This window comes from Brienomyrus brachyistius, chromosome 19, assembly GCF_023856365.1.
Source record: "Brienomyrus brachyistius isolate T26 chromosome 19, BBRACH_0.4, whole genome shotgun sequence".
Classification (NCBI taxonomy): domain Eukaryota; kingdom Metazoa; phylum Chordata; class Actinopteri; order Osteoglossiformes; family Mormyridae; genus Brienomyrus; species Brienomyrus brachyistius.
This window is the reverse complement of record NC_064551.1, coordinates 3431709-3448828: the sequence shown is the minus strand read 5'-3', so window position 1 is coordinate 3448828 and position 17120 is coordinate 3431709. Positions and strand designations below refer to the sequence as shown.

The following is a 17120-nucleotide window of genomic DNA, read 5'->3' as shown; positions in this document are numbered from 1 at the left end:
GAATTCGGTGTTTGCACAGGCAGCTTTTCGCACTAGAGTCCATTTTCCAGCGTTAAGATGAAAAGCCTGGCTGTGCTGGGGGTCGTTTAGCCGATAATATGGGAGTGCTGCTAATGTTCGAGGGGTACGGGACCCCTATTATGCATGCTCTCCGTCCATCTCGGGCATATTTGGCATTTCTGGAATGCTGGAGAGCCCCGTGAGGAGGCGGCAATAAAACACAACACGCCACTTATTACCATCAATTATTTATAAGGCTACATTAGCAAGGCAAAACCCAGCGATTTCTTGGGAAGGAGGTCCTGCCAGCGGAGCAGAGACAGATGGATCGGCGAAGCCTTGTTAGGAGAAAGCGAGGGCAGCAGCGCCCGGTGGCGCATGAATAATGGATCCCGCGCGCCGCTGCTGCACGCCGGCGTGTCGGGTACGTGCCCGCTAGGCTGCGCGCTGCCCCGGCGCGCCCCGAGGACAGGCTTTACTGCCCGTGAACCAAAGGGCGCCGGCTCAGAGCCAGATCACTCAGGTGCACTGGGGTCCCCTTGCTTACGGCTTCAGAAAGTTTATTATATATTTTTTTCCAAGATGATGTAGTTGTCACGACCACATGGGGCGATTCCTCTGTAGGGCAATGTGTTTACTGAACTGGGAGTTAGCTGATAACTTTAACGTAACGATGTGTACAAACTTCAATTATTCATGTAGATTCTTAGGTTTTACTATAATGAAGGAGTTTCAGTTTTCAAATACTGCGTCATCCGTTTTCTTTGGCATACAGGACAAATAACACAGAGCACTGTTGAACGGTAAGAACACCAAATTACCCGTAATGTTAACGTGATGCCTCCGTCTCACACCTTCTGTCGGGCCAGTCTGAGAGGCTCGTCAGCCGAGCGCAGCTTATTAGAACCTCAAATGGAAGGAGACTGCACTTCACGCGCCTCCTACGTTACGGCTTGTGCGGCTGAATGGAGGCAATTAAAAAAAACACATCAGACATCAGCATCTTCAAAATCCAACCCAATCATTTGAACAACACAGGAGTACCAATTAAACTAATCTCTCACCTGCCATGGGTAGAAAGAATTGGCAATTATTTTAAAATACTACTATTATCTCTACAGATTAAAGTTTGATAAGATCTGACATGAACATCCACACATTTAAAGACAATAAATACATTTTATCACACAGACAAATTGAATTTCGCATCCTTTGGCGTCGAAGGAATTGTAGCTTATTGCCTTAACGTCAGCCTGCTGTCCTATGCGATGGGCTTTCAGATGGCAGTCTTCAATGACCTATAACGATGCCATCCGCCAATAGTGCCCTGAGCACGGAGCCAAGGTCTATTCCAGATGTCCCTCCTTCTCTGAGTTTTCACTGATCGAACGAAGGAACAAGCAATTCAGAGCGCTGCCCAACATTGCGGGGACAGGACCACCATGCCCTTAAGAGAGCGTGTTCATATATACCTATATAGCACAAAGGGTTTCTTCAGCAGAAATGGCGTGAACCTGTCTGGTGGGAACTGAAAGGCTCAGTAATTCTAAATGGCGCTGTACCTGTACCTGCACCTGTACCTGTACCTGTACCTGCACCTGCACCTGTACCTGTACCTGTACCTGTACCTGCACCTGTACCTGTACCTGTACCTGCACCTGTACCTGTACCTGTACCTGCACCTGTACCTGTACCTGTACCTGCACCTGCACCTGTACCTGTACCTGTACCTGACAAGCAAATAAACAGCCCTGTGAATTACTCAGCTTAATAAAGACCCTGTTTAGCTTGTTTCCTTTTCCGCTGCGGCCTCAGAAACTCATCAAGGCTCTTTTAGCACTCTCTCCCCCCGCCCCCCCCCCTCCCCCCCCCCCCCCCAGTTACAGGGCCCTGCAGTATTCAGCTGTTTTGCTTCAGCCCTTTGCCGCAGTCTTGGTAAATCGTGTATCCATGGAGGGCGGGCGAGGTTACTAGCGGCCCCCCCGCATGACCTCACCCACATCTCACACAACGTACACATTACTCCTGTCTTCTAATATGAACCTCAATTATGGTCTAGCATGTGGGATTCAGCCAGGGGCCCGAGGCTGCACTACAAAGCGATATGAGCCCGGGAGGTGCTTTTCTGGCCACTCTGTGATACCTGATACCTCCCTTATTAAAAAAAAAATACAGATGAAATTGTTAATGCAGCAGAAACACCAGCAGCCAATCAGGTGTTGTTTTGGGAATATATTAGCAATTATATGCAACTCAAGAGTGTCACTGAAAATGGTTCAGCTTGTCAGGGGTACAATTCAACAAGTTTGTTTCTCATAGAAAAAATTCTGTGAAAACTAAGTGGTGACAATTTGTATCAGAAAGTTGTAAATTTTAGTTGTAAATTTGAGTTCTAGGGGGAAAAAAAACATTAATTTTTCCCTTTTCCCACAAGAATGACCTTATTAGTTGAGACCGTCTGTTAATCCCACAGTAACTCTTAGGTATCAATAATTGAGTAAGAGCAGCAGTTCATATTCTTTTGCAGCTTCTTATTACGGGTGTTCAGCTGACATTTACATACCACTTCCTACTACCCACAATGCAGCAGGGAGGCATTAACATGAAAAGGGGATTATTTCTGCTACAAACCAAAATTGCAGTTAGTGGTAGGCGGTCGCTGGTGGGAGATAAAAACAAATGATAATAATGAAATGGGCAACAAAACTGGGAATAATATGAATCCTAATTGTAACGTTCTTCGAACCAGAGCGATTTTTGCTACAGGCATGTAACCTTTATCCAGGTCATATCCAATGTAGAACTGCTGGGGCTTTTCTGCCTATTTATAACAAAATCCTTCAATACAATGCGAAACACATTTAATTACTGGCAGCCGGCGTCCCCTCTGCTGTTATTGCACACGCAGGGACCCGCTATTGATTCCCCCTTGTCTCCTGCCTCATTAGAGCGTATCAGAGTTCTGCCCGGCAAGCTAACATGGAGTCGTGGCGTTCCATAAATCTGCCGCCTTGGTGATATCTGCGATCGCGTCGGGATAAAATATCACAGCCCCCAAAGGCTGGTACGCGGCAGCTGCCCGGGCCTTCGTGGAAGACAGCGAGGGCTTTGAGGGGGGTCAGCAAGCGGTGCAGTGCCCTTTCTCTCTCTCTCTCTCTCTCTCTCTCTCTCCATGCAGGGACTTTCGTCTGTCACCTGCTAGGGAGCCCCTCAGAGACACAGCCGTCTCCACACAGGTGAGGGAATTAGAGCCGCTTCGCTCACACTCCCTCCCAATTAATTCTGCAGTAGCAGGTGGCCCATGGCGGAGCAGGAATGACAGAGACATCATTACCCTATCGCCTTTCAGCTGCTATTCGATGATTGGCTCATGCAAATTATTCAATGAATTATGTTGTCACGTCAATATGATTACAGACAATCTGTTATTGGGGGGGGGGGGGGGGGGGGTGCAAACATTCAACACAAAACTGCTGCTTTTGTTATATAATTATTTAACTCTATTTCACACTCAATTTGACCAATCGCCTTTAGGATTCCCGCTGGGAAACATGTTATTTGAACCAACGTTTATTTTTTTCCGAGCTTTATTGCTGCTGGGAAATGAGTGCAATGCTAAAATAAATCCCACTGCTTTTCGTAGTGATGAGCGACACAGGCAAGCCCCCCCTCCCCCCTCAAATGCACATTACACAGGATGACAGGACGAAAATAATAAATGGCGGCTCCACGAATTTAAAATTCCAGCCGCCTCAAAGCAGCTAAAGCCAGGCTGGCGGGCGACAACTCGAGCAGGCTGTGACGCTGTAATGGAACCCTCTGAGCGTGCTCCGACTGATGCCGTGACTCGCCGGTGACTCCCACACTTCCACGGTGACTGCGACCCTTACGGTGGGAACTCAGAAGCTGTCCAGCCCCTGATGGAAGCCACAGAGAAAAAGCCCCCGCTTTTGGCTCAGACAAATCACCGCCGGGCTTGCATTGGATAAGATTCCTTTGGGAAATTCTGTCTTCTTCCCTTCCATTGAAGCTTCATAAGCCCAAAATCTCCTCCAGAATGACATCTTCAAGTTTAATTGTGTGACACCACATGCCCCCACCTCCCTGCCACACCAACTCCAGCTGTCTGCTGTCAAAACACATTCCGTATTTTCATTTTCACTCCACAGAAAATGGAGGAAACTGAAATGTCTGACCAGTACTAAATACACAGCTGTTTTCTAGCTTGACTGTTGAAAAAATAAGGCCAGTGATAAAGGATGAGAGGGTGCAAGATGTGTGCATCACATTTATTACCAATTTAAATTTGTTATTTATACGTGTCAAGAGCCTTAATTTGGTGATACGTCGAGAGAAATTGTCACGTCGCTTTAAAACAAGCCTATAAACCAACAATTCTGCTGACGCGCATGGAGAGATATGAGGGGCCGGATTAATCACGGAAGAGAGAAGTTGTGTAAACAGGGACATTTCTCAGCCTGTCGGAAGGAACGGCAGCAAGAGCGCGAGAGGAAGAGAAAGGGAGACGTGGTAGGCTGATGGATGAATGTACGGGACGATGAGAGTGCTGAGCTCCATCACAACCCAACCCCCCCAACGTGCCACCACAAGTAGGAGCTCACAGTTCATGTGGATTCCCTTCATCAGCCGAAGCGCGCTTAAGCACAAGGAGCAAAGTCATGAGCAAGGACGGGCAAGAGAGAGCACAATGGCAGATGAAAAATGACTGCGGGCTGGTCAGAGCAGCCAGTTATTCTGGCTCCTGTTTACCACACCTGCTATGCACAATATTCATTTGAGCTCGTGAGGCACAGGCTCTAACCTTCAGCTAAACATCGCATCAAGTGTGACCTTATTGGTCAAGCTGAGAGAAGTCCGTCCAGTTCTCTGTCCTTGATGCTGTAATGCTCATTTTAGTACAAACTGTCACATAGGGGACAGGTATAGGATTACAAGCGTAATGGCCTCTATTCAACCTTTATTACCAGTAAACAAAATTTGGCAATGACGTGGATTCAACTGCAATCTACATTCTCCTTAACAAAATGATGAAATATTCCGAAATCAGTGTTAGAGTAAATGTATATACATTCAGGAGTTCACAATAACCATACAAACACACAGGCCCGGTCCAGATGTCACATGGGGTTTTATTCACATCGGCTCACTGTCCACGTCACGTCACGTCCCCTGAGCCGCGCGACGCCACACGCCTGCCTTAGACACTTGGCCCCTCAGTGGAAGAACAAGCCCACCACCACCGTCATGCAGACAGTGACCGTAAAATCTTTTCCCCCACTGATGCTCACCTTTTCAAGGCTTCGTAATCCCAGTTACACTACAGTCCTACTACTTTTAGGCGTGTTGTGCCTCTAGGTTTGGCAATTACAAAGCGCAACTGCATAATTTTAACAACAGAAATTCACGGCAATTTATCATATGTGGCATGCGTACAAGTAATCTTTCCATGATATTTTCCTTTTGTCAGGGCATTCACTCTTGGAAGGGACTATGTAAGACTAGTGTAACCCTCTGCAGGATAAGCAGACTCAGAAATGGTATGTATTACCATTTTCATGTGTTTGAGGCTGTCACAGGACCAGCATCGCATGTCAGTAGGAATAAGACTTTTGTCGACCTCAGGTTTTGTGTAAACCAAATTTATCAGGGCAGCACGTGTCACTGGAGCCTGTTTTTAGGTGAGTGCCAACACAGTGGATTTCAAAATAATTTGAGTATAATTTTCAATATATTCAAAAACTGCTATTCAAAGATATTTGAACGGGAGCTTTTCTAACACACATACATTGAATACTCAGGGGTAAACAGCACAGAGCACCGGCAGGAAATGGATCTCCATCTTAATTAATATGTTTCAAATGTGGTTCATCCCTGCAGCGAAATAATCAGGGATATTTACCAAGAAATATGTTTAAATGAGTTAAAGATGATTGGTTTCCAGTGCAATGAAAGCTTAACGTACAAAACCAATTCCGGAAAAGCAACGGCTGGGAGCAGTCTCACGTCACGAGCATGCCGCGCGTAATTGCGTCTTCCTTCACTTGGAGTTCCATGCGTCTTCATAAGGAACGTCTGGGGATGGAAACCCAGCTACCGTCCTTGGCAACAAAAGAACAAGCCACCATAGCAGCCCACCGTGCACATGTGGGCTCAGGGGCCTGAGCGGGGGAAATTTAATCTGGGACAAACTCGGAAAGATAATTCACTGGCCGTCGTCTCCGGGACGTGTATCGATCCATGCTCAGCGAGCTCCTCTTAATTTATTCCATGTTACTGGTGCGATACCGGCCGCGTGACACTGTTAGAGTGGCGGCTCTGAGAGGATGACGCTGTGATCGATAATACCAAACCGCCATTCGCTCAGAGTTTGGTGATGGCTCGGGGAGGGACGGAGGACTGGCTCGCACAGAGATGTATTGGTGTTAACCCTCGACACTTAACCGTATGATAACGCATTTGGAACCAGACTGCCACGGTGTGGAAATGTGCTCTTTGTTGGTGCTCTCTCTCTCTGTTGAGTTACGAACAGGGAGGAAATACACATGCATCGACTGATCAGTGTTTTGCTGGAGTCAGTGGACGGCAGCACCCAGCTATGGAACCAGGACGGCAGGGGGAGGGGGTGGGGGGTGGAATTGTGTTTGCTTAGCAGTGCAGAACAAATTTTCATTTAACTCATGCAAGATACGCACAAGATCAAATTCATTTTAATAATTCAAACCGAGACAACAGATTGTTATGACTGTGAAGTCAGCACATCACAGACCTCTCTATTTAAAGATATGAGCGAGGCAGAATCAAAGTGGTTTGAGACGAGATATAGATCAAAATTATGGTAACGAGAGCGACGTCTTAGTCGTATTGCCTTTAGTTGTTCTAGGAATAGGTATTTAAAAGTCAAATGCCGTATAAAAATGCAAATGTTCCGGCTGTCGAGGTAATAAATACATCAACTCACAAAACATGCCTGAAAGTAAATCGACATTATATTCAGCCATGTGCTTCCCTGTCAATAGTTACAGCAGTGAGTCTGAGAGGCGGGGTTTATTTGCTGGGCAGTACGGAGATTGTGCTGTGCCGTGGATCACTGTAAACACGCCCTTTTCTCTGCACTGCAAGGCCTCCAGTGCTTCCGAACCAGCTGTATGTACTTACAATCATGGATCCCTTCACATCACAGAAATACCCCTCTGCTTGGGCGGGACCTTTACAGAGTGTGGAATGCTCGGCTTGTTAGCGGTGTCATGGGGGGGCGGGGGGGGGGAGGAGGAGGTCTTACCTAATTACCATTGAGGGATACTCACAGTCTGCATGATATAAAAATATTAAACATGTTGACTTTCATTTTGTTCTACCCCATTTATCATCTGGTTTTGTGTTATGAGGTCTATTTATAAAGGCCTTTATGAAGTTAACGAATTCTATGAAAAACTAGCCATTTATCAAGCACAGTAAACAATGACTAGATGCATCAATCTTTAAAAAAAAAAATCTGTCTGTGTTAAGTATCCCAGATCCCAAGCAAGCTTCAGACTGCTTTGCGTAATTGCTTTCATTTCTCTGTCCAGTTATTCTGTTAAAAACATAACAAGGATCACAGCGAATTTAGTCAGCCGTGCGATCCTGTCTTACAGTGCCAGTGAACCTGGGACCCTGTCATGCCAGGTAAAGAACGCAAATCCTAACCCTCTAATTTATAACGCACTCTGGCCATGGCATTGAGCCGAGCCGAAGACTGTGAGAGGTTGAGTGAAAAACTGCAGTGTCACCCCCGCAAGTGCACATTTAGCATCACGTTACTGTATTTATGTGCTGATGCAGCCCAGAGAAAACAGATGTCCTTGAGTCTTCGATTGTAATAATTAACGGGCATTTTTTTTGTTTTTCCTCTCACGGTGTACCCCAGCCAGCAGCTGCTTTGCGGCTTGTGCCGAGTCTTCCCTACTCCTTCCTATGAGGCTGCTCTGAAGGCAGTGTGGTTCCCCGCCACGCACGAGCTGAAGCTGTACATTATTTCACCTTCCTCTTTGAGTCTTAATTAAGTGGTCAGTCAGAGAGGCAGATTATTCTCTTGTCGACATATAACGGCGATGAATCACTACACATCACCTTGGATATAGCAGCGCCGTTAAGGGCGTGATCAGGTTCCGCTGGTGCGTCTGATGTATTCCCAAAGAGACTAAGGACCGATTTGCAACATCGCGGTTTACGGTTGGTGCTTGCCTTTCACTCAGTAACTTACCGATTCTTTTTGCACTCACATTTCTAGTCTACTCACATTTTTTGTAGTTACGTTTCTTTTTAAAATACTATATCTCTCTATAATGGAGTGTAATCCATTAATATGCAAATAATGCAACTCAATCTTACGAGAGTAATATGGGAGGTAATGATGCCTACAGTTCATACCGCGTGGAGGAATTCACAAGAATAAATTGCAATAACCCTTCAAAAACTAGCAGCTTTTAAAAGTATTAATTTCTACTCCAGATAATTGGATAGGACACCTGTGTGGCCGAGCAATATTTTTTAGGGTATTGCCTTGTCAGGACTGTAGATTGTCTTTCGAGGCAGAGTGATCGTTTAGTGCAAAATGACAGTGAATCTTGGAATTGGGTCCCCTCAGAACATCATTTGCCATAAATTACGGGACGGAATTCTCTCCAAGGTCAGCTGTAAAGCTGACAGCTCTCCCACAGGCAGGGGTGAGCAGCGAGATTGGCCTCGGCATCCACCTCGGTGGCCACAATTCGTCAGAGGCTGCTTGTGTGATTGTGGCTCCTGGGCTGGAAAAAAAACCGTGGGGGTCCAGTCTGTAAGTGGAGCCCTACTGAGGCCAGTGTTGTGGGCAAGTGGCGATCTATGGGAGAGGCAGTTATCCATTGCCATACCATAAAGACTTTGATAGCTGGACCTTTATCATGAACTTCCGCGTCTCAGACTGTTGGGAGCAGCGTGCCTGCTGACACACAGGTTAAACGTAGAAATAAAAGGACGGATTAACCCAGTGTTTTTTAAAAATTTCTTTTCTTCATCAAAAGCCAAGCTGTTCTGGTGTTTTTGAAATCTCGCCGATAAAATGTGCCAAGGGGGCGGGGGGTCCCCCATGATAAATTTCGGCAAATTTTATCGGGGTGGTAATTTAATCAACAAACTTACAAAATACTGCAGCATACTGTATCACTTTAATTCCGCCCCAGTCTACATTTTCTCTGAACGCGTGTCACCTCAGTTCATTTAAGAGCCCATTATTTTAAGCACCCGAAGACAAGAGGAAAACGACCGCAGGTCTACATAAATACATCTAAGCTAAATATATGGATTCATACGTAACGAAAAAGATTGATAACAGGGAAACTCCAGAGCCGTCAGGATGCTGGAGCCTCTTCAGTCTCATCAGACGTCCATCAGACGTCCATTTGCCCAGGGGAGCAAAACCACCCGCCATCGATACACCAGGTTCAGCAGTCGTCAACTCCAAGCGATAATTTCCACCAGGCACCGCAGCAAGTCCTTGCCTGTTATCTGCTGTGTCACAACAAGCGCAGGCGCTCGCCGAGATGCGTCACATATATCTGACAGTCTGACTTCTTTCACCGAGTCAGTTGGTGGTGAGTGTAAACACAGAGCTCCATTCATGTTCTGACTTGCAAAGCTTGCTTGCACTTCAACGCCACACTCTGTGAAGCCGGTATCTGTCTCTGAGAGATAGCCTGCTCCTGCAAACCCATAATCATTACATTTTCAGGCTCCAATGGGTCTTTTATTTTGGCGCTTAAGGCTCTCTGCCTGCTCTTCCACGATTTGGGCTAATAGCATTCCTCGGAAGCAGAAATTTGGCAAATCAAATCAAAGCGGTTGGATGGGGAACATGGACTGGTTAGTAATTTGACAGTAATGGTGTCTTCATCTACTAAATCAGCCCATTTATTATGGAAACTGAAAACCAGAACAGTCGGCACAAATCTTTTTGTCTTATATTTGTTTCAGTATAGTTTCCAGCTGTGTGTTCTTGAGCTCTGTATAAATTCCATATAACTCTTACACTGACGATACAACTGACCCACGGTTCTTGACTAACACGACCACAAGGACTGCTGCGTGCATTCTGCTACATAAAACCAATGAAACACAGCCACACTGGATAATGCACTCACACAAGCACTGCACACAAATCCATAAGCCATGGGCAAACCACTGTGGTGAGCACCAAAGTGTCGTGCAGAGGAATGTAGACACAGCTTGTGATAGCTAAGTTCTACAGACAAGGATCAATATGCCAGTGATAGAGACTGATAGCAGCTTCCAGGCAGCTGTCAATGCAAATGCACAGCATTAATGACTTGTAAATAGAGCTGATTCCCATAATCACGTTTGTCACTCGCTGTCTCCATCCTCCCGAAGACTCCTTTCTGGCAGAGAGAGCTCGAGAGTGACAGAAGTCATATCAGGTGTCTGGGGCACGTATCAACAAGCAGTGATCGAAGCTCAGGGGATGTTTGCATTTTACATAATCCACTGCGCAGAGACATCCAAAATCCTACAGTTTTGACACCGATTTCCGTTATTTCTTGCACCACCTCCAAACAACCCTCTTCCTTGTCTCAATTACATTAACGGCAATCTTCCGCACGGGACGCAGTACGTTTGAGTAACAGTCGAATGCTTACTGACCGTGATAGACACTCCACGGACATTGTGGAGGCAGCTGACCGGTACAGTACAGATGGGAAGTGTCTATCCATGACTTGCCAGACAGGCTGGGGGTTCTGTCCTGGGTGGATGCAAAACCTTTTAAAGTGGTACCAAGTGTTCATTACAGATAAGGGAGTTTTCTTGCCAGTGTAATTACCTTGGTCTTGTTGCAGGAAAAACGTGCCAGTTAGCTGGCTGCTCCCTGGAAAGCCAATAAGCATCTAATGGCTCCTCCTGTTCTCAGGTTCATTATGGCGCAGAGTCTTGTCTTGTGGTTCCATGTGTAACATACAATAAGAAAACCATTAGTTAAAAAAAATAAATAATCAAAGATAAATCTGCTTTTGCCATAATTGTTTGTGGAGATCTTCAGGAAATATTGGATAAATATTGCAATTGTTCAGATTGAACTTGGACATTCAAGTATGGCCAATATCTTTCATTTATTTTTTTTTAGCTCATAGATCAGTGCATAAAACGGTCCCCAAATGGCATTGCGACACCAAACCGCTGCTTCAAAAGGTTCCCCCAACACTGGAGGAATTGTTTCTAACCCACGTTTACAAACAAGTATCTTTGTAAGAACAGTACCGCCAGCCTCTGTTTAACTATAATGCATTTTATATATATATATATATATAAAAGGCTCTGTGTGTTTTTCTGGTATATTTTGTTTTCGAAGAGAAACTTTATAAACATACCGGATTGATGAAGAACAAAGGTTGCTTACACACTGCTCCGGTTATTTCTGTGACAGCCGGAAATCAATGTTCTATCTACCTATAAACCTATTTTCTCTTTCTGTTTGCTTGTAAAAGTGAATTCAGCCAGTTTTTAATGACTTTAATAAATAACGGTATTCCCCAGGGGGCTGAGTTTTACAGAAAAAACCTCCTGCTTCGATTACCTATGGATATCCAATTAGTTTACCTTATCCCATATAACAAGACTTTAGCAGAAATATGTCACAACCGATTTAGGAGACTTTCTTCGTGCATCCACTTGGAGAATGGAGCCAGAGGCAGAATATCTGACGCAAGACTGTTCGATTGTAAACAGAGAAAGAGACTGAGCAGCCTCACTTTGGACAAGGCACAAGGCTGGCTGTACTGAAAAGGGTAGAAACGCACAGCTCAAAAAGAGCGCAGATCCTGGTTCGAATAACTTCATTTTAGTTTACATTGTAGAGGAGCATGTTTTGGGCAGTTCGCCTTACAGGAACGGCGACGGTATGGCGTCGTCACCGGTGGAATAGAGATAAGGGTAGATGGCAAGCTTGGCAGGCAATGAGGCCTACTAAGTGGTTATGAGGCCGCCAAACGCGAGATGATGGATCAGCAAGCTGAGCCGGTATGACACAGCAAGCAGAGTCCCGTCGAGAGTCGGCCGACCTGCTGCGAGGCACCCAAGGCGCACAGATTCACAGGGGACACCGCCTGTGACCATGGTTACCGCTCCGAGTCAGAGCGTGCTGCCTCCATGCTTCGGCACAGTCCACCGGTTATGTGCCACAAATGGGGACCATCTGAGGTGTTTGCTGTCTTTTAGGTTGCTGGGTTTGTTGCCACGGTGCCCGAGAAAGGGGGGAGGTGGGAGGGTGACTCTCCCCAAGTCCCCGATGAACTGCTTTGCCAGAAGGCCTAATAAACCATGAAAATGACATTAATAAGTAATGTAGAGCTGTGTTGACAAATAATGAAGAGTTTGTCAGCTGTGGTCGGGAGCAAATCAAATCACACGGTCAGCCAAATGTCACATTCTACACCGTTGCCAGAGGACTCCGCTATAAAACCAGCTATTTTTTGGGCACCACACTGTAAAGAGTCACTAATGACAATAAAGAACGACACTTAAAAAGCCAGTCAGGAAAACGCCAGTCTGAGATAGAACTCCATTCCAACTGTAAGAGTGAGTATAGATATTCCCACAGTTGCTGTTTGAACCTAAGCAAAGAAGGGCAGTGGGGCACTCTCTCTTTCTCCAGAACACAGCCGAAGTATGAGAGGATGGGCCATTCAATCTCCACCGGAGAGCGTGTCAAAGAAAACAGTGGTCAGTTTATGCCTGTGTGTGTGTGTTTTTTTATTATTTTTTAAACCTGTGCTAATTATTTTCATTACTATGCTGTGGGACTTGGGGAAAAAAAAACACAGTGGAATTGGCACAATAAATATAATAACTTTTATAAAATATTTATAGGATATTGGAGTTTTATGAAGGCTCATCTAAACATGACATTTCTTGTCATAAGGATATTTACGACTCAGCACTAAAACATATTTTGCTCATCACGGCTCTCATATAAAGACCTGTGCCATAAAACTATCCATGACGTTTCTAGTCTACTAGTGATTCTTTTTGGCCGCGTAGCAGCTAGGCGACTGCACACCGTGAATGACCGGTAACTTCTAGACAAAGCAGCACTTTATTTTTTGCGTCAATGCTAAACCTGAGGCCTGCTGCTGGCCACTGCTTCACAAGCATAGTTATGAAAATGCGTTTGTGTCGCACATCAATCTTCAAGAACGTGTGACACTCACTTCCATAACAAGCTGGGTGCTAGACCTCTATCCCCATCTCTGCCGTTATCAATAATAGTTCGTTTATGCAAATGCATTAAGAGGTTGTTTACCCATCACACAAATCACAGCACGGATCCATTTTGACATGGCATCAATTTGTGGCGGAATCAAATTTGGCCGAGCAAACTGTCCAGCTCTGCATTTTACTCGATCTCCAAAACAATCAGATTTGTTTGCACAGTGGCACGGTGCTGCTAATGAGGTATTTTGCACCCATTCATAAACACATTTGTTCCAAATACACCTGACACATTCGTAATGACACACATATAAGGGGATAAGGAGGACGGAAAATGATCAAACATTGTTAACTTGGGCATGTAATTGATTTTAAGCAAACAAACAATCAAGCACAATCCCATAATCCCATCGGTGAAATCCCATCATGTAGGAGCATCTGGTTTTCAGTTTTGCGGCAGTCCACACTGTGAAGGGGGGATCAGGCTTAGGAGTACAGCACCACGGACAGCACCTCAACCCAACCGACACGAGTCTGGAGGCCCCCGCTTCCTGTTGGCCATAGTTGCCCTGGTGGATCATGAAATAATCTGCACTGCAACTCTCCTTTCACACAGCCTGTCTGCCGCTGACCTCAAAACTGCAGTACTTCTTAATATGTATTTGTGTTTCAAGCATACAAAATGTATTGCAGAGGTGATTTTTTTGGGGGTAAAATGCATTATACATTTGTATATAATACACAGTATGTTTGACCGCAAATATATATGTACATTACATTATTAGATTTATTTACACATATTTTTTATAATCATGTCTCTGGGTAGTGCATCCTATCTAGGACGTACCCCAGTCATGTTCTCTATGCTACCTGGGATACTGGGATAGGCTCCAGGCTCCCAGACCGGCCAAGACCCAGTGCAGCACAAGTGGGTTCACAGTAAATAATGCCTTGTGCTTTACAGTTCTTTCATAGAGTAGCATACATGATTTTGTAAAGAAGGACAGAATAAAATGATTCAACTTTGAGTAACTAATGTATGGTATATATTAATACTTACAGCATATGGGCATAGACAGTGGGATATGTGAGGAGCACTCCCAGCACTAACGATGGCACGATGGGTTCATTTTGCCCCGTATGAAGATCTGGTTCCATTGAGCATGAGACCGATCAGCAGAGTGTAAAATGACTAGACCTCGGGGACAAGGTGTTTGCACAGGCAGCGTATTTTTCAAGAGGCAGGGGTCTAAAGATGCGACCACAAGAGCGCAAAAAAAACGGCGTCGTCTTCGCCGTGTTGAGGTGACGTGAGCATGGCACGGGACGTGATGTTTCGTTTCAAGACAGCGTTGGTGCAGTGAGGAATAATGCGGATAAGGAATGTCACATTTAGTTTTCCCTATAAGATATACATTTGAACACTGCTTATTACATTTTTTTTTTGTGTAGCACACCAGTCAGTTTTTGGTGAAATTAGTATCACACGGTGCAATAAATGCATATTCTAGCTAGTTAGCTAGTTGTGACGCGTATAACAAAGTCACCCAGAGCACTGCAATATGCTTTCTACCTTCCAGACCAGTTTCAATGCTCGCTGCCAGCCATGCAGCTTTTCTCCTGTTTGCAAACTTATATTCTGGCATTCGATAGTTAAAAAGAATTGGTTGCTCCATTTTGTCCCACAGCTGGTGAAGCTGCAGGTTCAACCCACCTACATTGCACCACATTGGCTGAGCTATACAGACATCCGTGGGTCAAAGTTCCATGAAGACTATTGCTCTGCCACCAGATGCAAGGGACCTGATTTTCTCGTTGTGCCGATATAATGGATATGAATGAGACGCAAATATTTTTCCACGCTAGTGCGATGGCACCAAGTTCCAGAGGGAAAAGGAAAAAAACAAGACAGATCTCCACTCTTGTGCATCCAAGAAAGACCATGGAGGGCCATGCAATCGCGATTATCATAATAAATCCGTCAGTCGAACGATTAATCTGTCCAAAACTTTTAACACATAAAGGATCATATGTTCCTCAAATCCGTCAGTAAAGCTGCGTCCATTTTCCAGATGCGCAAAGATCAACACTGTATTGGAGCATTTAAACAGCACAGCTCCTCACACTGTAATTTTCCTCTGAACACCTTTTTTTTTATAGCAACAACACACATTTGGAAATGTGGAAGATTAATGCCAGAGATTACAGTCACATTTGGGCAGTATTTCAGCCTGGTGAGCCCAGCAGAAGCACAGTAAATTAAATCCTTGGTATAATAGCTACTAGCTCCCGACCGGAGGATTATGGGAAAGAAGCTGTGTAGCTGCAACCGCGGATAGCTTCTATCAGGGAAGCACAGGAGCACTGAATTCACACCATCACAATAGGCTCCGTCGGATGTAAAAAGACGACACCAGTCCGCACATCAGCTAGCGCATGGAACAAAACTGGCAGCCATTAAAATGCATAAAATTACAGAGAAGAGGATTCACATATGTGGCACGTTTGAGTGGATACTGAATTCTGCTACTGCATCACTAAACACATTAACTGTACAAATGGGCTACAAACCTACAATAGTTGCTTTGGATGAAAGTGTTTTCTTATCTTAAATTAAATCTAAAAGTATCTTTGCAACTTTGTGAACACAGTTTGTATTTTTGACACAGGGTAAGTACATTGCCAAAGGACCCAAAGGTTGAGGTTCATCATGAATGGAATCTACACCCTTCTGGAAACCACTTCTGACTTGTCTTTTGCCAAAAAACCAGCTGAACCTATCTATTAAAATGATGTGGCATTTTAAGATTTATTTAAATTTTGCATAAAATATCGGCATATGTATGCAAAATGAAGACTTTCATATGAAAGGTTCCACAGTTTCTGCACATATACCAATATTAGTAAAGTTACACAAAAGCTAGTGTGAGCTACAGTATAGAACCTCTTTAATATTAATGATACACATTACCCAACACATTTGCTAACGCTGAGAACTAACTGCAGGGAACAGGAAGCGACGGATGACAAGCCGCATGCCCTGGAACCCAAAAGCGGAGCTCAGCAGATTAGTGCGGTGGGCTGAAAACACGAGACACCGGTGCCCCTTTCCGCACTCCGTTCTGCACCGGTAACCAAGGAGATTTTAGATGGTCACAGTGAAATCTGTGGACGTGACCTGCCGCAGACCACCTCCTGTCACACGCTCCTCCAGAGCAGCGTCCGGAGACGTGTCCATGCAGACCCGCTGCTCTGCAGCGTCACAGAATACGCAAAAAGCTGAAATGATTGGGGGCAGGGGATGTCGAGCACTACTAAGATCCACCAACCAGCCCTTTTAAGTGACACTTTCTGAGCAGCCTCAATGAGGCTTTTCCTTGAAGACTGAAATTCACGATTCAGATAATCCATTATGATACGCAGTTGTTTCAGACACCACTGCTGCGGCCGTCAAACGACTGTCCGAGCGTGTCCGTGCGTGACTGTCTCGTTTTAAGAAGCTGTGCATGGTGCATACTAAAAGCACAAACTTTACTTTGAAATATCCCGCGTCGTGCCTACATGAGCAGAATGGAAGGCAGTCTCCCCAGATCTGACAAGATTAGGGATGCCTCTGTTCTGGTTTGCCACATGAGGAAATTAACTTGACCTCAGAATGCATCCGTACAAGAGGCTCAAAGCCAGAGCTTGCTGGAAGTTAAGATGCCAAGTGCTAAGCACTCTTGTCGTGTGACATGCTGATTTTCTAAGCCAAAGTGACACTTCTTGCTTTCAGGATAATTTTAATATTTAAAGAACCTGACATTATGTCAGAGCTCTTTAAGTCCGAGACAATTTAAATTTTTAGCTTCAGGGTCATTTTA

The 17120-nt window shown here is 45.0% G+C and overlaps 1 protein-coding gene across 6 annotated transcripts in view; it reads right to left on the bottom strand.

Moving 5' to 3' along the window:
• LOC125715208 (heparan sulfate glucosamine 3-O-sulfotransferase 5-like) overlaps window positions 1–17120 on the bottom strand; it is a 42416-nt gene that overhangs the window by 13089 nt on the left and 12207 nt on the right. The window contains exon 1 of one of the 6 annotated variants that reach the window (XM_048986521.1): window positions 822–946. The exons of the other annotated variants lie outside the window; for them this stretch is intronic. The gene's annotated coding sequence lies outside the window, so the exon portion shown is untranslated. Of the gene's footprint in view, window positions 1–821; window positions 947–17120 lie in introns of those variants that run through there. 6 annotated transcript variants of the gene reach the window in all.